The 22,190-nt window shown below is 44.6% G+C and overlaps 1 protein-coding gene and 1 pseudogene across 1 annotated transcript in view; both read left to right on the top strand.

Moving 5' to 3' along the window:
• Positions 1 to 22,190, top strand: part of SMCHD1 (structural maintenance of chromosomes flexible hinge domain containing 1) — a 622,004-nt gene that overhangs the window by 246,185 nt on the left and 353,629 nt on the right. The window lies entirely within an intron of this gene.
• Positions 11,404 to 11,519, top strand: LOC141146368 (5S ribosomal RNA; annotated as a pseudogene).

Genomic DNA, 22,190 nt, shown 5'->3' with positions numbered 1-22,190 from the left:
CTACTGTGGGCGAGGGGGTGAAGGGGGGGTTCTGCAGGACGGGGAAAACAGGAGAGTCAATGTTTTCTCTCATCAAAAATAAGGTGGGAGAAAAGTAGGGAGGTAGTCGAGAGCGGGTGTGGAGGAGGGCTGTTCAAACGGGTGGAAAGTGGCATTTGCCTGAGGGAATTATAAAAGAAGGAATAAACTCCCTTCATTTAAATGGGCTCTTTCTCCAGTGCCAGGGGCATCCGCCTCTAGGCAGTCGCGACGGCCTCTGCCGTCAGAGTCTAGAGGAAAGTCTCAGGGTCAGGCCCAGGCACAAAAGAAGTACTGGGGGTGGAAGCCTGCAAAACAGAATTCTAAAGTCTCTTTATGAAGGGGCGCCCCCGCTCGTCAGGGTGTGGGGAAGACTTCTGCAGTTCTCAGAAGTCTGGCAGGAGGAAATTCAGGACAGATGGGTCATCTCCACGGTAACTCTAGGGTACAAACTGGAATTTCTGGAGTTTTCACCGCCTCGTTTTCTGAGGTCAAACGTTCCCAAAGATCCAGGGAAAAGGCAATCTCTGTTTTGGGCATTGGACCGATTACTGGCTCAGGGGGTGATCATGCAAATCCCCACAGAAGAGCAAGGTTTGGGGTTTGATTCAAACCTCTTTACGGTACCAAAACTGAATGGAGATGTCAGACCCATTCTAGATCTAAAGAATCTAAATCGGTTCCTGAAGGCCCGCTCTTTTCGCATGGAGTTGATCAAGTCAGTGGTTTCTATCCTACAAGGAGGAGAACTTCTGGCGTCTATCGACATCAGGGATGCATATCTGCATGTTCCTATATTTCCACTCACCAAAGGTTTCTGCGGTTCGAGGTAGAACAGCATCATTTTCAGTTTGTAGCCTTGCCCTTCGGGCTGCCTACAGCACCCCGAGTGTTTACAAAAGTTCTGGCTCCACCTCTAGCCAGGTTAAGAGTGCAGGGCATAACAGTCTTGGCGTACCTGGACGATCTATTGCTAATAGACCAGTCGGCCCGTTTGGAGCAAAGCGTGCGCATTACAACCAAATACCTGGAAAATCTGGGTTGGATTCTCAACCTAGAGAAGTCTTCCTTAAAAGCGCTAAAAAGGCTGGAGTACTTGGGTCTGATCATAGACACAGCCCAGAAAAAGGTGTTCTTGCCTCAGGCAAAGATCAACGTAATATGAGAGCTGGTGCAGATGGTCAGGTCAAAAAGAGATGCCTCCATTCGCCTTTGCATGAGGTTGTTAGGAAAGATGGTGGCTTCATTCGAAGCGGTTCCCTATGTCTGCGTGGAACAAAACAGTTCAAGCTCTAGACTTGCCAATACGGCTGTCCCCAAAGGTGTCCCAGAGCCTCAGTTGGTGGTTGGTAACCCGGAATCTGCTGAAAGGAAAGTCCCTCAGACCAGTTATCTGGAAGGTGGTAATGACAGATGCCAGCCTTTCAGGTTGGGGAGCAGTACTAGAAAAAACAACTGTCCAGGGACAGTGGTCAAGAACCGAAAGAACTTTGCTCATCAATAGCCTAGAGATTCGGGCAGCACATCTGGCTCTGAAGGCCTGGACATTCAGGTTATGGGGTTGTCCTGTCAGGATCCAATCCGACAATGCCACAGCTGTGGCTTATATCAATCACCAAGGGGGCACCAAGAGTCTCGCTGCACAGAGGGAGGTGAACCATATTCTAACTTGGGCAGCAGAAGGGAATGTTCCGTGCCTATCGGCAGTGTTCATTCCGGGAATAGAGAATTGGCAGGCAGACTACTTGAGCCGCGAGCAGATCCTCCCAGTTGCTCCCAGGGGAATGGTCCTATCACCCCGATATTTTTCTGGCTGTTTGCCAAAAATGGGGGACTCCGGATGTAGTGCTTCTGGCGTCCAGGTTCAACATGAAATTGGTCGACTTTGTGTCCAGGACAAGGGATCCACTCGCATGCGGAACAGATGCGTTGGTGACCCCGGGGGATCATTTCTCACTGATTTATGCATTTCCCCCTATTCATTTGCTGCCACGACTCAAGTTGGAAAGAAAGTCAGTAATTCAGTAATTCTTGTAGCCCCAACATGGCTCACAAGGTCCTGGTATGCAGAAATCGTAAAGATGGTGGTGGGAGATCCATGGTCCCTTCCACTACATCCAGACCTTCTCTCACAGGGGCCGATATTCCATCTTACCTTACAAACCCTAAATTTAACGGCTTGGCTATTGAAACCCCACATTCTCAAGAGACGTGGGCTATACGGGTCAGTTATCTCTACCTTAATTAGTGCAAGGAAGCCAGCTTCCAGAGTCATATATTATAGAGTCTGGAAGGCTTATGTTTCCTAGTGTGAATCCAAGGGTTGGCACCCTCGGAAATATAGCATAGGCAGAATTCTTGCCTTTCTACAATTAGGGGTAGAGATGAAGTTGTCCTTGAGTACTATTAAGGGCCAACTCTCGGCCTTATCGGTCTTATTTCAAAAACCGCTTGCTTCGCATTTTTTGGTCCGGAGCTTTTATGCAGGAGGTGATGCGGCTTAATCCAGCAGTTAGATCACCTTTGAATCCTTGGGATTTGAACTTAATTTTGTCAGTGTTACAAAAACAGCCCTTTGAACCGATACAGCATACTCCCTTAGTCCTTCTGACAAGGAAGTTAGCATTCTTGGTTGCTATATCCTCAGCAAGGAGGGTTTCAGAATTGGCTGCTCTTTCTTGTAGAGCCATAATTGATTATTCATGAGGACAGGGTCATGTTGTGTCCTTTTCCAAGTTTTCTGCCTAAAGTGGTCTCAGGTTTTCACCTGAACCAAGATGTCCTGCCATCGTTTTTGCCAAAACCATGTTCTAGGGAAGAGAAGTCACTACATTGTCTTGATGTGGTGAGAGCGGTCAAGGTCTATTTAGAGATGATCCGGAAGACTGATGTCCTATTTGTGCTGCCAGAAGGTCCTAGGAAAGGTCCCTCCCCTCTTTTGGAATTTGTGTATATTGCTTTGCTACAAAACTGAGGTACTCCTGGTAGGCGGAGGGGTTATATAGGGAGTGAATTTCCTATATTGGGTGTGCCCGTGTCGATCACCTAAAGGTGCCTATATACCCATATAGTTAATAACTATGGCTCTGTGTCCCGTGATGTACTCCAAGAAAAGGATTTTACAGGTAAGCTGTTATAAAAATCATATTTTTTTCCTCAGTTTAAGCGTATATTGATTGGTTTGTGCAAAAGTTATAGCATCTGCAAAATAGGGGAAATATTTATGGCATTTTTTTTTCTTTTACTAGTAATGGCGAGGATAAGTGATTTTTATCAGGACTGTGACATTATGGCGGACAGATCGGACACTTTTGGCAGCATTGGCATTTATACAGCGATCAGTGCTATAAAAATGCACTGATTACTGTGTAAATGTCACTGGCAGGGAAATGGTTTACAGTAGGGAGCGATCAAGGGGTTAATTGTGTGTCCTAGGGAGTGATTCTAAAGGGGGGGGAGGGGACTGCCTGAGAAGACCGATCGTTGTTCATACTTAGTATGAATAACAGATCGCTCTCCTCACCCCTGACAGCACAGAGATCTGTCTGTTTACATTGACAGATCAACTTTCTGTCTCTGTGTGGAGCGATCGCATGTGCCCGACGGTCATCGCGGCTGCCGGGCACGTGCACCGGCGTCGCGCCGCGCCCCCCACTGGTCAAAAGGCGAACCGACGTAAGGTAATGTTGTTTCCCCAGGGGAGCCAACCTGCCGCAGTACAACTGTGGCAGCTCGTCGGGAAGGGGTTAAAGGCACTTAAATGTTACAGCAAAAAATTGTGGCATGGCCGCCTACAGTGCGGACCGTGCTCTCCGACGTTACAACTTGCTCCTTCCAAGGCGTTTCCCCTAAGGAGGCGTCAACTGAGATTAGAGATCATTCCTCCAATCATGCCTTGCCATGCTGGTAAATATCTTTTGTAGAGATGGATAACTTGGCCCATACCTCACCTGACCTTCACTAAGTTGATCAGTTTGTCGTGGGAGAACTAACTTGATTGGAGAGGGGGGGCGTGCGAGGTAGACTTTTTGAAGCTTGGTGTTCTCTTATCAAGTGATTACCACCAAAGGCAAGCTCTATGTGTCTTAAAAAATGATATAAAAATTAATTTGACTTTATAGGGTTGTGTGACCGAGTAATTGTCATTCTGGTCTTTAAGTGGTTAAATAGGTCAAGAATTGTCCAAGCAAAGTTAAAAAGATCCTCCATGGCTTTGGAAAAATGGAGTGGATTATTATTACTTATTTTTCTGTTTAACTACTTCCCACTCGGCCAATGTAGGATTATCCCATATGTCCTCCCAGAACTGCACCCCTGGGGTGTGCAGTGTCATGATCTGTAACTGACTATATCTACCAGACACAGCTGATTACAGATCATGGTACTGGGCCGCTGTGAGCGGTCCTGGTTCCAAGTAATTGATGTGACCAAACAATAAATATATATATGGAGAAAATAATTATTTGATCCCCTGCAGATTTTGTAAGTTTACCCACTTACAAAGAAATGAAGGGTCTATAATTTTTATCATAAGTGTATTTTAAATGATAGAGACAGATTATCAACCAAAAATCCAGAAAAAAACACAGTACAAATGTTATAAATTGTGTGTTATAAAAAAGTGTTGCAGTTCAGTGAATAAAATGATTTGTTCCCCAAGCAAATCATGAGTTGGTACTTGGTGGAGAAACCCTTGTTGGCAAGCACAGAGGTAAGATGTTTCTTGTAGTTGGTGACCAGTGACCAGCACACATCTCAGGAGGGATTTTGGTCCACTCTTTTTACAGCTCTTCTCTAAATCCTTAAGGTTTCTTGGCTGTCACTTGGCAACTCGAAGTTTCAGCTCCCTCTATAAATTTTCTATAGGATTAAGGTCTGGAGCTTCTTCTTGAGCCACTCCTTTGTTGCCTTGGCGGTATATTTTGGTTCATTGTCATGCTGAAAGACCCATCCATTACCCATCTTAAGTGTTCTGGCTGACGGAAGAAGATTCTTAGCCAAGATTTTACAATACATTGCCCCATTCATTGGCCCCTCAATGCGGCAAAGTCGGTCTGTACCTTTAGCAGAGAAACAGCCCCAAAGCATAATGTTTCCACCTCCATGCTTGACTGTAGGGATGGTATTTCTGGGGTCATAGTCAGCATTTTTCTTCCTCCAAACATAGCGAGTCCCCCTCCTCTAGAAGGCACATGTACAGTCATGCCAATGAACATCTAAATGATTCAGTGAAGAATTGGGAGAAAGTACTGTGGTCAGATGAGACTCTTTGGCATTAACTTCACTCGCCATATTTGGAGGAAGAAAAATGCTGACTATGACCCTGAGAACACCATCCCTACAGTCAAGCACGGAGGTGGAAACATGATACTTTGGTGCTGTTTCTCTGCTAAAGGTACAGGCCGATTGTGACGCATTGAGGGGCCAACAGACAGGGTAATGAATTGTAAAATCTTTGCTCTTCCCTCAGCCAGAACACTGAGTGTGGGTCATGGATGGGTCTTTCAGCATGACTATAGAAAATGTATGGAGGGAGCTGAAACTTTGAGTTGCCAAGAGGCCATCTAGAAACCTTAAGAATTTAGAGAAGATCTGTAAAGAAGAGTGGACCAAACTCCTTCCTGAGTAGTGTGGAAACCCGGTCACCAACTACAAGAAACCTTTTACCTCTGTGCTTTCCAACAAGGGTTTCTCTACCAAGTATTAAAGGGGTTGTGTTTTTTCACCTTAATGCATCCTTTGCAGTAAAGTGAAAAAACTTCTGGCAGCCCCCCCCCCCTTTACTTACCTGAGCTCCTTCTCCCCCTCGGCGTAGACGCGCTCTCCCTCTCTGCACAGGGTCCCGGCTTCTGATTGGATAGATTGATAGCAGCGTAGCCATTGGCTCCCGATTCTGTCAATCAAAGCGTCGGGGGGCGGGGCCTAGTCTGATATTCGTGTCTATGGACACAAATTCTGGACTCTGGAGCGCGCCCGCAAGGTAACCCCCCCGAGAGCGCTTCTCCTATGGGGTTATCTCTGTCTCGATCATTTATAATACACATATGATAAAAATTCTAGACCCTTCATTTTTTTGTAAGTGGTCAAACTTGCAAAATGTGCAGGGGATCAAATAATTAACCTCACCATTGTTTCTAAATGTATATGTGTGTGTGTGTGTGTGTATATATATATATACTGTCACTAGAGCAAGTGCAGTGTCACTATAGTGACATTGTACTGCTGTGGCAGTGATCATGTACAATAGCTGGCTGCTTTGATATCACGGTTTGCCAGTATCTCTGATCACCGCATCAGCAGTATAGAGTCACCAGATTAATGCTATCAGTATCCCTGATCACCACCGCACCAGACAGTGTCCCGAGTTATTGCCACACCAGTCATATTGTTCCTAATCACCGCCAGTCATATTGTCCCTGATCACCATTACATCAGTTACAGTGCCTTGAAAAAGTATTCATACCCATTCATTCTCCACATTTTGTCATGTTACAACTAAATGTATTTTATTGGGATTTTATATGCTAGACCAACAGAAAGTGCCACATAATTGTGAAGTCGAAGGAAAATAATAAATGGTTTACACTTTTTTTTAATATATAAATATCTGAAAAGTGTGGCGTGCATTTGTATTCAGCCCCCTTTACACTGATACCCCTAACTAAAATCTAGTGGAACCAATTACCTTTAGAAGTCACCTAATTAGCAAATCGATTCCACCTATGTGTAAATAAATCTCAGTATAAATACAGCTGTTCTGTGAAGCTCTCAGGTTTGTTAGAGAACCTTGGTGAACAAACGGCATCATGAAGGCCAAAGAAACACACCGGACAGGTCAGAAATAAAGTTGTGGAGAGGTTTAAAGCAGGGTTAGTTTATAAAAAAATATCCCAAGCTTTGAACATCTCACAGAGCACTGTTCAATCCATCATCCGAAAATGATGTATGGCACAACTGCAAACCTACCAAGACATGGCCGTCTACTTAAACTGACAAGCTGGGCAAGGACACCTATTAGTCGGGCACTCCACAAATCTTGCCTTTATGGAAGAGTGGCATAAAGAAAGCCATTGTTGAAAGAAAGCCATAAGAAGTCCCGTTTTCAGTTTGTGAGGGACACAGCAAAAGTGGAAGAAGGTGTTCTGGTAAGATGAGACCAAAACTTTTTGGCCTAAAAGCAAAATGCTATGTGTGGTGGAAAACTAACTACACATCACCCTGAACACACCATCCCCACCATGAAACATGGTGGTGGCAGTATCATGTTGTGGGGATGCTTTTCTTCAGCAGGGACAGGGAAGCTGGTCAGAGTTGATGAGAAATACAGGGCAATCTTTAGAAAAAAACCCATTAAAGTTTTTTTAAAAGACTTGAGACTGAGGTGGAGGTTCCCCTTCAAGCAGGAGAACAACCCTAAACATACAGCCAGAACTACAATGAAATGCTTTAGATTAAAGTATATTCATGTGCTAGAATGGCCCTGTCAAAGTCCAGACCTAAATCTAATTAAGAATCTGGCAAGACTTGAAAATTGCTGTTCATAGACTCTCTCCATCCAATCTAACCGAGCTTGAGCTATTATCTATCTCTAGATGTGCAAGGCTGTTAGAGACATACCGAAAAAGACTTTCAGCTGTAATTGTAGCGAAAGGTGGTTCTACAAAGTATTGACGAAGGGGGCAGAATACAAATGCAGGTCACAATTTTCAGATTTTTATTTGTAAAAAAATTTGGAAAACCAATTATTTTCCTTCCACTTCACAATTATATGCCACTTTGTGTTTGGTCTATCACATAAAATCCCAATAAAATACATTTACGTTTTTAGTTGCAACATGACAAAATGTGGAATATTTGAAGGGGTATGAATACTTTTTCAAGGCACTTTACAGTGTCCCTGATCACCACCACACCAGTTGCTGTGTCCCTTATCACCACCACACCAGTTGCTGTGTCCCTTATCACCACCACACCAGTTGCTGTGTCCCTTATCACCACCACACCAGTTGCTGTGTCCCTGATCACTACCACACCAGTTACTGTGTCCATTTTCTTCAGGGCCTCCAAAAATGTGATGGGTAGTCAAGAAATGAATTGCATAATTTGTGTCCGTAGAACACCCGAAGGTGCAACCTTGGATTTCTTTATCGTACATCACGGGACACAGAGACATAGTAATTACATGTGGGTTATATGCCACCTTCAGGTGATGGACACTGGCACACCCTAAGACAGGATGTTCACTCTCTATATAACCCCTCCCACTACTGGGAGTACCTCAGTTTTTTCGCCAGTGTCTAAGGTCACGAGTAAAGATGTGCTGTGCTGCGCTCCAGTGGAGCAATCCTTGCTGGGGTTAGCTATGCAGCCGGATCCATTCAAAGTGTCTTTTTAGGCCGAATTGAATTGTACCCGGGCCTTGTGGCGGAAGAAACGAGGTTTAGCCCGTAACGCTTCTCTTTTTAGAGAACTGGACCCCGGGATCCAGTGCTTTCGTTTCTTTCGGCCATAAGTTTTTTTCTGGCGGGGTGCTCTAAACAGGTCCAGGAGTGGGATCCCCCGATTAAAAGGGGGCCCCAGTTCCTGCAGGTTTTTTAAACGTGAGAGGTGAAGATTGGGTCTGTTGGTTTTACCATAGAATTCCCTGCGGCGAGAAAAGTAAATGGAGACTTCTAAAGAATTTTAAAGTTTCTTATGAATTGTCTCCTTTAAAAAGTAAATGTTGTCATGCCTAAAAGTCACCACTGGGGGCTGTATAGAGCATGTACCGTGTCATGCTTTCTCAGATCATGCTGTGTCCGGCTAGCAGTCACAGGATTCCGGTAAGATGTGGGGGTGGGGGGGGGGGATTTTTCTCTAAAAAAAAAAAAAAAAACACCTCCCACCCGGACAAAAGCTCTCCCCCTCTTTCTGAGTAGAGGGAGTAGCAGAACGATCGGCGGATGCCGCTCCGTTCTCCACCGCCTCTGTATGGCGGTTTGTCACTGCCCTCCTCCTCACCGCTATCTCCCCACACACACGCCGATCCCCGCGAAATGGAGGCCCACACTTGCGCGGGAAAACATTATTTTTTGAAAAAAGGAGGGGGGAACATGGAGTGGGCGTGGTTGGCACATTTACTAAAAAGCATCAGGCTGAGCGTTAAATAGCAGTTAACATTTGCTGGACTATTTGCTCAAGCAGTGGATGCGATTTTCCTCTGGTAGTCCCTTTGCATTTGTGCATCAGGCTATGGTCAGAAGGGGGGTAAAAACACCCCAAAAATGGCTTTAAATGGACTCCTACAAGCTCTAAACACTCTAAACACATTTTCCCCTGAGAGTTCTGGGGTGGCCGGTCAGAGTAAGCGATCAGGGCTATCAAATATTGCAATTGTTGTCAACACTGCAGCCCCTGTCTATTTTACTGAAGAGGGTTTTCCTCAAGCCGTGATGGGGTTGGCTAGCAGCTTTAATCGCATCCCAGAATGGGATAAAATGCAATTTCCCTCGAGGGACCGTGAGAAGGCTGATGACTACTCTTCTGAGGGGTCAAATGCGGGGGGGGGGGGGATCAGCTTCATAATCTGAAAGATTGATGGTGCAATTCTCACTGAATTTGTCCGCTCCACATTTTTTGCTACTCTTCATTGAGTCGGTTGATATGCCCACTTTCTTGTTTGGGTTCCCTAAAGCCTCCTTTAAGCTGCGCATGCCTTTCCTGTGCATTCATTGCTGGAATGGCTTATATATTCTGAGTGGAATCACCCAGATAAACATTTTTTTCCTCCTATAAAGTTTTAACACTTTTTCCTATGGAGGAAAAATTCACTAAAGTGGGAGATACCAGCAATTGTCATATAGTTACATAGTTACATAGTAGGTGAGGTTGAAAAAAGACACAAGTCCATCAAGTCCAACCTATGTGTGTGATTATGTGTCAGTATTGCATTGTATATCCCTGTATGTTGTGGTCATTCAGGTGCTTATCTAATAGTTTCTTGAAGCTATCAATGCTCCCCGCTGAGACCACCGCCTGTGGAAGGGAATTCCACATCCTTGCCGCTCTTACAGTAAAGAACCCTCTACGTAGTTTAAGATTAAACCTCTTTTCTTCTAATTTTAATGAGTGGCCACGAGTCTTGGTAAACTCTCTTCTGCAAAAAAGTTTTATCCCTATTGAGGGGTCACCAGTCCGGTATTTGTAAATTGAAATCATATCCCCTCTCAAGCGTCTCTTCTCCAGAGAGAATAAGTTCAGTGCTCGCAACCTTTCCTCATAACTAAGATCCTCCAGACCCTTTATTAGCTTTGTTGCCCTTCTTTGTACTCGCTCCATTTCCAGTACATCCTTCCTGAGGACTGGTGCCCAGAACTGGACCGCATACTCTAGGTGCGGCCGGACCAGAGTCTTGTAGAGCGGGAGAATTATCGTTTTATCTCTGGAGTTGATCCCCCTTTTAATGCATGCCAATATTCTGTTTGCTTTGTTAGCAGCAGCTTGGCATTGCCTGCCATTGCTGAGCCTATCATCCACTAGGACCCCCAGGTCCTTTTCCATCCTAGATTCCCCCAGAGGTTCTCCCCCCAGTGTATAGATTGCATTCATATTTTTGCCACCCAAATGCATTATTTTACATTTTTCTACATTGAACCTCATTTGCCATGTAGTCGCCCACCCCATTAATTTGTTCAGGTCTTTTTGCAAGGTTTCCACGTCCTGCGGACGTGCGGTCGCTGCTATATACTCTGTGAATGAACGTTTGACCTGTCCGACAATGCTCAAATGCTTAGGGATCCAACGGATAAAAAGTTTGAAATTCCTATTCAGAAAAAGTGTGTTTTTTTTTGTTTTGTTTTTTAATGTCTCAACCTGCGCTAGCAGCAATTGGTGTATGGCAGTCCTTGAGAGACCAGTCTGAACAGGTGCTCAAGGTTATTCCTGATCAGCAGGCCCAGGATTTAGCCGAGTTACCAGCAGCATTATGTTTATCAATAGACGCCATGAGAGATTCTATTCTTCAAGCCTCGTGCCTTACGCTTGACTGGTGCATTGGTATAGAATCTTCTGGTTGAAAAATTGGTCAGCCGAAGCGTCATGCAAAGCTCCTGGCTAGTTTTCCTTTTCACTGTAAACGGCTGTTTAGGGATGATTTGGATAAGTACATTGAAAACATTTTTTGTGCAAAAAGTATCCTTTTTGTAATTTGGAAAAGGAGTAAACATATTTCATTTAAACAAGCTCCTTCTCCAGTACCAGGAGCATCCGCTTCCAGGCAGTCACGACAGCCTCTGCCGTCAAGTTCAAGAAGGAAACTGAAGCCTCCTTATGAGAGGGAACCCCCTCTCGCTTGAGTGGGGGGAAGACTTCCGCAGTTCTCAAGGGTCTGGCAGGAAGAGTGTCGGAGCCTACGGCCACATCCTGAAAGCGCCCGATCTCGTCTGACCTCAGAGGCTAAGCAGGGTAGGGCCTGGTCAGTACCTGGATGGGAGACCGCCTAGAAATGCCAGGAGCCGTAGGCTGCAGATGGGTGACTTCCTCAATAACTCTAGGGTACAAACTTGAGTTCCGAAAGTCCCTGTCTCCTCGTTTTCTCAGACTCCAGAGGAAAAGAAGTCTCTTTCAAGCATTGGGCCATCTTTTGTCTCAAAAGATTGATCTTGGTGGTTCCCATGCAAGAGCAGGGATTGGGGTTTTATTTAAACCTTTTTACGGTAGCAAAACCAAATGAGTATTTCAGACCCATTCTAGATCTCAAAGATCTAAACCAGTTTCTGAATATCTGCTCTTTCCGCCTGGAGTCAATCCGATCAGTGGTCTCCGTCCTACAAGATGGAGAACTTCTGGCGTCAATAGACATCAGGGATGCATACCTCCATGTACTTATATTTCCCGCTCACCAGAAATATCTAAGTTTCGAGGTAGAAAATCTGCTTTTTCAGTTTGTAGCTCTGCCTTTCAGTCTAGCCGGATTAAGGCCCCAAGGTATAACTACAATAGCTTACCTTGACTATCTGCTCTTGATAGACCAGTCGGTAGCCTACTTAGACCAAAGTATGATATACAGTCAACTACCTGGAATACCGAGGTTGGATTCTCAACCTAGAGAAATCCTCCCTTAAAAAACTATCAAGGAGATTGGAATACTTGGGTCTGATTATTGATACAGCCCAGAAAAAGGTATTCTTGCCCCAGGCGAAGATCAGTGCCATAAAACTGATTCAGATGGTCAAAGCAAAGAAGAATCCTTCTATTCGACTTTGCATGAGGTTGTTGGGAAAGATGGTGGCTTCATTTGAGGCCGTTCCTTATGCTCATTCTCATTTGAGACTGCTGCAAAACAGTATTTTATCGGCTTGGAACAAGTAGTTCCAAGCTTTAGATTTCCCAATGTGTCTGTCTCCAGGGTGCTCCGGAGCCTCAGTTGGTGGTTGATAACCAAGAATTTGCAGAAGGGAAAATCTTTCCTACCAGCTACCTGGAAGATGGTAACAGCAGATGCCAGCCTTTTGAGTTGGGGAACAGTTTGGGAAGAAGCGACTGTCCAAAGGAAATAGTCTAGATCAAAAATGACCTTGCCCATCAACATTCTAGAGATCCGGGCAGCACGCTTGGCCCTGAGGGCCTGTATGTTCAGGTTACGGAATTGTCCTGTCAGGATCCAATCCGACAATACCACAGCAGTGGCCTATATCAATCACCAAGGGGGCACGACAAGTCGTGCAGCCTAGAGAGAGAGGTGAATTATATCTTAACTTGGGCAGAAAACAATGTACCTTGCCTATTGGCAGTTTTCATTCCGGGAATAGAAAATTGGCAGGCGGACTACTTGAGTCGCCAGCAGTTGTTCCTGGAAGAATGTTCCCTTCACTCCGATATCTTCCTGGCAATATGCCGAAGATGGGGGATCCCAGACGTAGATCTGTTTGCATCCAGGTTTAACAAGAAAATCGACAACTTTGTGTCAAGAACAAGGGTTCCGCTAGCGTGTGGAACAGATGCCTTGGTGTTCCCGTGGAATCGGTTCTCACTGATTTATGCATTAACTCCTATTCTGCGGCTTCCACGACTGCTTTGCAGGATCAATCAGGAAGGGAGATCGGTGATTCTTGTGGCCCAGAAAATCTTGGTATGCAGAGATCATAAGGATGGTGGTAGGGGACTTATAGACCCTACCACCACGTCCAGACCTTCTCTCGCAAGGTCCGGTATTCCATCCTACCTTACAAACGCTAAATTTAGCGGTTTGGCTGTTGAATCCAACATTCTAAAGAAGCGTGGGCTGTCAGGTCCAGTGGTATTTACCTTGATTGATTCAGGGAAGCTGGGTTCCAGAAACATAGATTATAGAGTGTAGAAAGCTTATGTCTCCTGTTGTGATTCCAGGGGTTGGCACTGTTTCGGAAATATTTATACCTCACTTAAACGATTAACGATACAAATATATGTGATTAAACCTTTGTCTATATAAGAATAAAAACGAGCGATAACAGGGAAAAAAGATAAACAATTACATTTATTTACACAGAAAAGAAAGTTAGAATAATTAGAATTTATCATATATCTCCAGTGATATCATAAGTACAGTGTTGCTCTAGGCTGCAAAGTTAATCTAGGCCGAACTCAGAAATGGTTACAATGGACATACACAGGCTATACAATATTCTAAGGCAATTCCTAGGATAAAAAAAGGTTAGAAAGAAACAGAAACAGAGATACCAGTATACATTACTCAGACAGCATATCCCCTTGATGGTCTGGGTACACAGAGAGAGGCTGAACTTTTAGCTCTCCCTCTTTTATATGCATTCTCCACCAATCAACAGATGCCCCACATCCTTTGGTTTCAGAGTTGCCTCAAAGTCTGGTTGGCTACATTTGAAGCCTGGTAGCTCATTGGTTTACAGTTGCCTTCAATTCTGATTGGTCACATCTGAAGCTGTCCAGAAGTTCATGGTAAGATTTTGCTGGAACATTAAAACCTCCGGTGCCTCACAGTCTATGAATTAATGAACAATCTCCTTTGATCTCCCAGCCCAAACAGTCCCGACAGTAGCATGTTAATGGCCCCCTGGTGAGTTGATTCAATTAACACCTGGGGACCTTTCCTGATTCCCACCAGTGTACTGGAAGCATGTTAATAGCCCTCTGAAGAATTGATGCCTTAAGGTCTGCCAATACTCTTTGATTCAATTAACACCTGGGAATCGTTGTTACAAATCCCCGAAGTCCGCAGTGAGATAGGAAGAACCCTCACCAATTATTTTGCAGAAAATATAGATCAGTCGTTGTCCCCAATGACGGTATGGGAGGCCCATAAGTGTGTGGTGCGGGGGAAGTTGATCGGGTTTGGGACTGCAAGGAAAAGAGAAAAAACCAAACAGATCGACCTGCTGATTTCCCAGGTGCGCTCTCTTGAAATGCTACATAAGAGGCCGAAACACACCTCAAGGCCTTATTAAAGGCCAGAGGGGAACTGAAAGACCTATTGTATCAAAAAACGGCGCAGAGTCTGGCCTGGGCGAGAAGGACCTTGTTTGAATTCTCGAACAAGCCGGGTTCGATGTTGGCCAGAGCGCTACGTGGACCGAGACAGCGCACCTATATCCCCTCTATAGTTACCATACAGGGGACCAAAGTACATTCCTCCAAAGACATAGCGAATGAATTCGCCGTATACTCTCAGCAATTGTATAACATACATAGGGGGAAACCACGGAGTCCCTAGCAGCAAGGGCTTCGTCAGCAGATGAATACATCAGGGCCTCAGGTATGCCTACACTACCAGACGATATTGGAGACTCACTGGAGTCCGAGATCACGTCTGAGGAACTCCAGTCAGCCCTTGCTCAAACAAAACCAAGGAAGGCTCCGAGGCCAGATGGCTTCACCCTGACCTATTACCAGACCTTCGCGACATATCTGACATCTCCTTTCTTGACAGCGTATAACACGTTAAAGCGGGGTAGTCCCTGCTTGGCAGACTCGTTAAGGGCATTTATCTCCCTAATACCAAAAGAAGGGAAAGACCCATCTCACTGTGGAAATTACCGCCCGATAGCGCTACTAAACGTAGACTTAAAGTTGTTTTCCAAAATACTCTCGAACAGACTTTTACCGCATATCTCTCAACTAATTCACTTTGACCAGGCGGGGTTTGTGCTGTTGCGGGAGACGAGAGACAATACCATTAGGGTCATAAACCGCATGCATGAGGCTCGCTGTATTAAAAAGCCTTTTCTGTTGCTCTCAACGGACGCAGAGAAGGCTTTTGACAGGGTGGCCTGGCATTTTATGCGGGCCACCCTGGAACACATTGGTTTAGGACCCAATATGCTTAATTGGGCATCGTCTCTGTACTCTGCCCCCTCGGCGGCAGTGCCGGTCAATGAGTGGCGCTCGGATTTCTTCACCATCACAAATGGAACGAGACAGGGGTGCCCCCTGTCTCCGCTCATTTTTATTCTGACCCTCGAGCCGTTCCTGTGTAGTGTCAGAGGAGATCCCAATAGCACACGGATTGTGAAGCCCTCGGGTCACCAACTTGGGTCACTTTCACCGACGACCTTTTTGTATCCAATCCGCAGGTCTCGCTCCCCAACATATTGGCTGCTCTGCGGTCATACGGCGAAGTGTCAAATTTCAAGGTCAACTGTGCCAAGTCCGCAGTGCTAAATATTACAGTACCAGTTTCTGAGGCACAGATCATGTGTAAGTCCTTTCCGTTCCAGTAGGCAGATAAATCCATACGCTACCTGGGAATAGACATCACACCGGACTTGGCACATTTGTATTCTCACAATTATCTACCCCTATTACAAAGACTTAAGATAGACCTTCGGGCTTGGCATAATCTAACTTTGACCTGGTTTGGACGGTGCAACGCCCTGAAAATGACAGCTCTACCATGGGTTTTATATGTACTCCAAACGCTGCCGATTTGGGTACCACCGACCTTCTTTAAGCAAATGCAGACGATCATACGGGACTTCATCTGGGCCCACAAGTCACCCAGGACGAAAATACAAACTCTTACCAGACCAAAAGAGAAGGGAGGCATTGGCCTTCCCGACATTCTTCGATACTACAAGGTAGTACACCTTGCTAGGATCGTGGATTGGCACTGTAATAAAGACTCAAAACAATGGGTAAGAATGGAAGTTGAAGACGCCGCCATCCCTCTGCTTTCGTTCCCGTGGCTTTCGTCACCGGCACCGGAAGCTTTGAAAGCTCACCCTCTGATAAGGGCCACTCTCACAATAGCGAAAAGAATATTCCGCAGCACAGACCTATCACCACTACCTTCTCCCATGACTCCTGTCATAGGAAATCCTGATTTCATCCCCGGTTTAACCAGTCGTAGACTAAGACAATTGACCGCCCATGGGAGACACTCTCTGGGAGATGTTTGGCCGCAAGGAGAGCTTCCCTCTGCCTCCACTATCTCTGAACTTACAGAACCTCCACTAGACAACCTTAGCACCCTACAACTCAGACATTTTCTGAAGACCCTTCAGAAAACGCCATATGCCCCACGTCACCTCACCCCTCTGGAATCACTTTGCAAATCCGGGGAACAAACGCGACATACACTCTCGTTCTTATACAGCCTTCTTACCTACCAGATGAAAGAACCGACCCCGGCATTTATACATAAATGGGGAAGGGACCTGGGAATTCAGTTCTCTCCACAACAAACGGAAAAAATCCTGCTCCTAGCACACAAATCCTCGATTGCGAGCCACTATCAGGAATCGGGATATATAATTATGACCCGATGGTATAGAGTCCCATATTTGCTCCTAAAAATGAACCCTACGTTATCCGATAGATGTTGGAGATGCAACACAGAGGTTGGGAGCATGGTACACATCTTCTGGGCATGCCCTGTTTTGAAACCTTTCTGGGAGGAGGTGACATCGACTATCCGTAGTTTGACCTCAATTGAACTAAGAGACAATCCGGCTGCATGTCTTTTACACCTGACCCCGAGACCCACCTGAAAATACAAAAAACCCTGACAATGCAACTCCTCAATGCGGCAAGGGCATGTATCCCTGCACTGTGGCAACAACCCATTCCACCAACCAAGGTTCTGTGGTACTATGGGGCAAGGCAGTTTAATTGGAGTCCTTGCAATGGTCCGCTTGAATCTCATTGATATAAATATGGAATTCAATATCTCCATCACATTTCCCCCTGAAGTTCATTCTTGAACTTATGTCCTCCTTCAATGATCTTGCACCCACCCACAACAGCCCAGAAGCCCCGACCCTTCCCCACCACCACTGCGGCCTCCTCTTCCTTTCTTGAACACGCCGGAACTCCTCAAGGTAGGCTTAAGACAGCAAAGAAATCCTGGTGCCTTTGAGACTTCACATCCAAACCATGAGTGTCTGTACTGCAATGTTTCATCGCCCCTCTGCCTTGGAAGAGCGGAACTCCAACATTGATGGCGGGATCCTGGCATATTTAGTCCGGTAACTTGGTAAGACCTTGTAAGGGTTGCACCGATTGGATCGAGACAGCATTTTTCAGCACGGTGAAGGAAATTTCAGGAAAGTCTTATTCGTGACACATTTATCTCAAGAAATAACTTTGTTGTCATTGCTTCTTCAGGTGGGGGTCGGGCCGGCCTCCAGACAGTCGTGCATGAATACAAAAATAGAGAGGAGAACGTTAGTGTACAGATATTGGAGGAATGCCGGACACGAGCAGAGTGTTGGCCATTAAGACTAAATACTCATAAAGGGTGTAATGTGGACGAGTAGAGTGGGATCCCCACAGGGGACAGAGTCTGAGCAACAGCCAGTATCATCCATGGCCCTTGATGGTAGGGATAGTCAACACTGCCTGTTATTGCCAGGTCCCTGGGTTCACCACACCTGCTCACGGGACTCAGATTAAAGCAGTTGGTAGACGAGGGGAGGTAGAATTACACTAAGACATAAAAACTGGATGTCCAGGGATACTTTAGTTAATATGGTACTTGCGGGCAGGCAAAGTCTTTTTTCAACAAAAAATGATATGACTGATGTCTTAGTTACATTATCTTGAGAAGATAGAAACCAAAGGAAAAACTTAATATTAAAGAAGGAAAAGGAACGGAAGAGAGGTGAGTAATGAAAATGAACAGGAAAAATAGTGGAAATAATAATGAAAAAAAAAAAACAACAAAAAAAAACTACAGATTGAACGCTGCTCCAACCAAGACTGTTAAAGAGCCTTGAATCTGTATTAAAAAAAAAAAAAACGAATACATCGGTTGGAAAAAAAAAATAATAAAAAAATAAAAAACAAAAACAAATGTTTTTCTAAAAAAAAAAAACTCCTCCCATTAACAGAATTTTTGTAGGTCAGGTACACAGATACTAACAACAAAAGGGAGAAAAAAAAATAAAAAATGATTAAAACTTTTAGAATTTAGGTAAACCTGACTGCACTTTATTACTAAAAATTGAAGAGGCTTATCCCTAGAAAAGTATAGTTCTAGGGTCTTCTCTTAAATGCGCAACTTCTTTGTACTGATCTGGATTGGATCTGGCTTCCTCAGAGAGTTAGTGGCCTTTCTGTTCCTTGAGAGAAGATACCTCGTTGAGGTGCACGTTCTCATAGCTTTGGCGTTCATTCTCCTGATAGTAATTCACATTATTACCTGCATCAGGAAAAGCAATAAGGCTGCACAGATTAGGACAACAACAGGGTGGAGCAAAATGTTTAGGAAAGCTAGCGTTAGGACTGTACCCAAATAAACTTTCCTACCAGGAAATCTTATCATCTGTGTCTAAAGCGTGGGATATTTGGATCAATCTATTTTGATCATGGGTGAGTCGTATGATGGCTTGTTTTTCAGCATCTCTTAGTACATTTAATATTTCATCCTGTTGTCCGAAATCCATCAGTCAAGCCCCAAATCCCAGAGGAAGTTTCTGTTGGTGTAAGGGAATGTCAGGTTTGCTATCAAACCTTTCTTCAGGGGTGATCGGGGTACAACCCGGTGTTCCTGCTATATCTGTGCCACGGGCCAGAGGAGGTGTACCATAGACTCCCCGAGGTAGTGTACCCTGCTGAGTACCATTTAACCTGATGCTGAAAACAGTGCATCATTAGACATGTGATACTAGCACCAGTACCCTGATCTCCAGTCTCAAATAGTTTTAACTTTGTTTAGGACCAGTTGGGACACTACCCCGGCATCCATTAGACATGACCCCCCCTGTGCCAGCATTGTTGCCTTTTCCCATAGCACAACCCCTACCTTCCTCTAGCACTCATCAGTACCAGTCATCTGAGGCTGTCCATACTCAAACCATCAGAACAAGATGGACTCCAGGGTGTAACCCAGTTGAGTCTGATAGGATAGTACCCAGATTCACCGTGATATCTGCACAATGTTCCATCTCTGCCATTAGGGATGAGAACAGTGCAAGTAAGATTTTTTATGATCCTGGAACTGAGTCATCCACCAATCTATTACGACTCCTAGACAACCTGGATACTACAACCCCCCCCCCCCCGTCTGTCCTTGCAAACTGATGCTGGACAGAGCAAGTTTTCTTTCCTAACCCCTTCCCTGATATGTAGCACAAGACCCCCCCCCCCCCCATGTGATCCTGAGTATCTCCAGCTCCATAGTGTTTTAAGGTACCCAGTGCCCCACCTCCAGCTCCAAAGACAGTCTCTATTAAGCCTCTCTTTCCTAAGGATGGGAAATAGTCAGAATACCCGGATTGAAAACCACCTGCCACCAGATACACTTGTTTCTTTATAGAGGCTGCACACCTTATGGGGCACTGGTCTTCCTGTCATGCAGAACACAGACCACTAGTTAAGGCACGCAAGGAGTCTAGGACAGGAAGGACACCTATGGGTATTAACTGAGGAGAATACAGCATGCCCACACAACTCCATCCCTGTGCCTGGATTTCGGAGACCATGCCCAGGGTATACAATGCACCTCTACCTATGGTTAGGTTCAAGGAACCCTCTAGTTTCATGACTAACGTTACATCGGTATTCTTTAGGACACAGAAACAAACTCGTCTATGTCCCAAATAATACCCAGGTGTTTCCTTTCCAGCAATGACCTCTCCATTCAGAACACAGAGTGCAATATCTTTCCAACATTTTTCGCTCACCACCATGTATTGACCTGGCCTATAAAGGACATCATGGTCATGCTTCCGACAGAGGGAAGTATCACCCTGCCTCCAGCTTCCATCTTCTCTGATCCCATGTGGGCAATTTAGCCCCCAAATGCAACAAGATAGAATCCTCAATCAGTAAGCCCATTGATGCCACCAAATATACAGACCGAGTCTGCACTTCTGTATATAGGATCATACAGCATAACACCTTTCACAATCCAAACTAGTACAGCCCATCCAGGCATTCGACCACCACTTTGGATTAGTTTAAGCAACGTGTTTTGGCAAAGTCTTACTGAGCGGTGATGCTAACTCATCAGGCCACTGCCCCTCATACAGAGACTGTACTATCAGCTTAGATGAAAAGTTCTGTCTCGGTGTGTAACTAATTACAATAACCGCGGGGGATTAAGCAGTCTTAAACAAATCTACACAAGTCAGCATAGTCACTGATTTTCTAGAATTGGATCAGAACATACAACACTTAGGTAGTCAAAAACACAGCCGAATGGGCTGACAAATAGAGGCATCAACAAGATCGTGGTGCTGAAACCAGGAAGAAAAAAAAAAAAAATTGTCTATTGAAGCTGTGATATTCTTTGTTCTGAAAGCCATGAAACCCAATTATCGAATCTGAGGGAAAAAAGACCAATAAAATTTAGTAATAAACATTCCATTTTTTTTTTTCGCCTAGAAACAACGAATCACTGGTTATATATTTGTAACACGACATTAGCATATGAAACACAAATATACATTACATTACATAAACAGTGCACTTTTTTCTTAAAATACCAAAAAAAAAGATTGTTGAGCTCAACTTATCATTAATATGTATTACTTAATACATATTAATACCATGTGGAGTTTTTGTTTTATGGTATACCAATAATTCCCCCCAAAAAATGTATTCACCAATGTTGAAAAAAAAATAGCAATCCGTAATAAACCTTTTAGCAGTACCATTTATCAACAGATCATAATACCTCACCACAAAGAACCTCTCCATTACTATTTTCCTGAAAAACAAACCCATTTTAGTACATGTATCTTTCAGTTCACTAGTACAGATAATTATCTTGGCTCAGGTCATTTGCATGTCAATACAGTTCGCTGTACCTTTTCACAGACCCTGGTGAGAAAGATGGGGGGTCATTTGGGTGGGCTGTCAGCAGCTGAGAACAAATGTCACACAACACGACATATATTGCATACTCCACACACACACACTCACAATTAGCTAGGTTAAAGATGACCTCTAGACATCACACATATCAGCATGTTTTCTATAATACCCAACCCATAACATCTGTTTGGTAAGGTTGAAATTCTTTCAGAGATCCATCCCATTTCGTTAGCCCCTTTTCAGCCTGTATGGACGCATTCTCAGGAGTTTGGAATGGGACCCCTGACCCAGGTGGTCCATACTTCCTACAGCTAGGCCATGTGGCGAAGCGTGCAGAGTACACTTCAAAATCATGTCTTGTGGTCCTATATGGATTATGCTTACCGACTTTTTGACTGGAACTGGATAGACAGAATCTCGCGATGTAGCCAAATAGGCCACATAAGTGACATTTTATCTTAGTTAAAGTGGTACAACATCTCTTAACAAAAGGCTTTGTTTTAGACGACTGAGAATATGGGATGGCCTCTTCTGGATTAGTACTTTTTACCTGCGGCTTACAAAATATAGGGGCAATTTTTAAAGACCTCTTATCTTCCTGGGATTTATTCTTGTTGATACATACCTTAGGTGTGGAGGACGTCCCCCTGAATTCAGACCTACCCAAATCAGTTACTTGGTTATCTTCTCTATCTGAAAACTGATCCAACGGCTCCTGACAGCTGACAGATAATGGTTTCACCCCACCTTCTGCATCCTTCAGTCTCTTTCCCAACTGATAAACGTCCTCCTGTAATCTTTTGTTTTCTAGTACTAATTGCTGGTGGATAGCCTCAGAATTTGACATAGAAGCTTCTAAAGTCCTGATGTTACTTTTGGTTATTTCTAGCACTTCTTTTAGGGATGTGTTTTGCACTTTC

Source organism: Aquarana catesbeiana, linkage group LG05, assembly GCF_042186555.1.
Source record: "Aquarana catesbeiana isolate 2022-GZ linkage group LG05, ASM4218655v1, whole genome shotgun sequence".
In the NCBI taxonomy this organism is placed as follows: Eukaryota; Metazoa; Chordata; class Amphibia; order Anura; family Ranidae; genus Aquarana; species Aquarana catesbeiana.
Note: the sequence above shows the minus strand (reverse complement) of the source record. Positions and strands in the feature narration are given on the sequence as shown.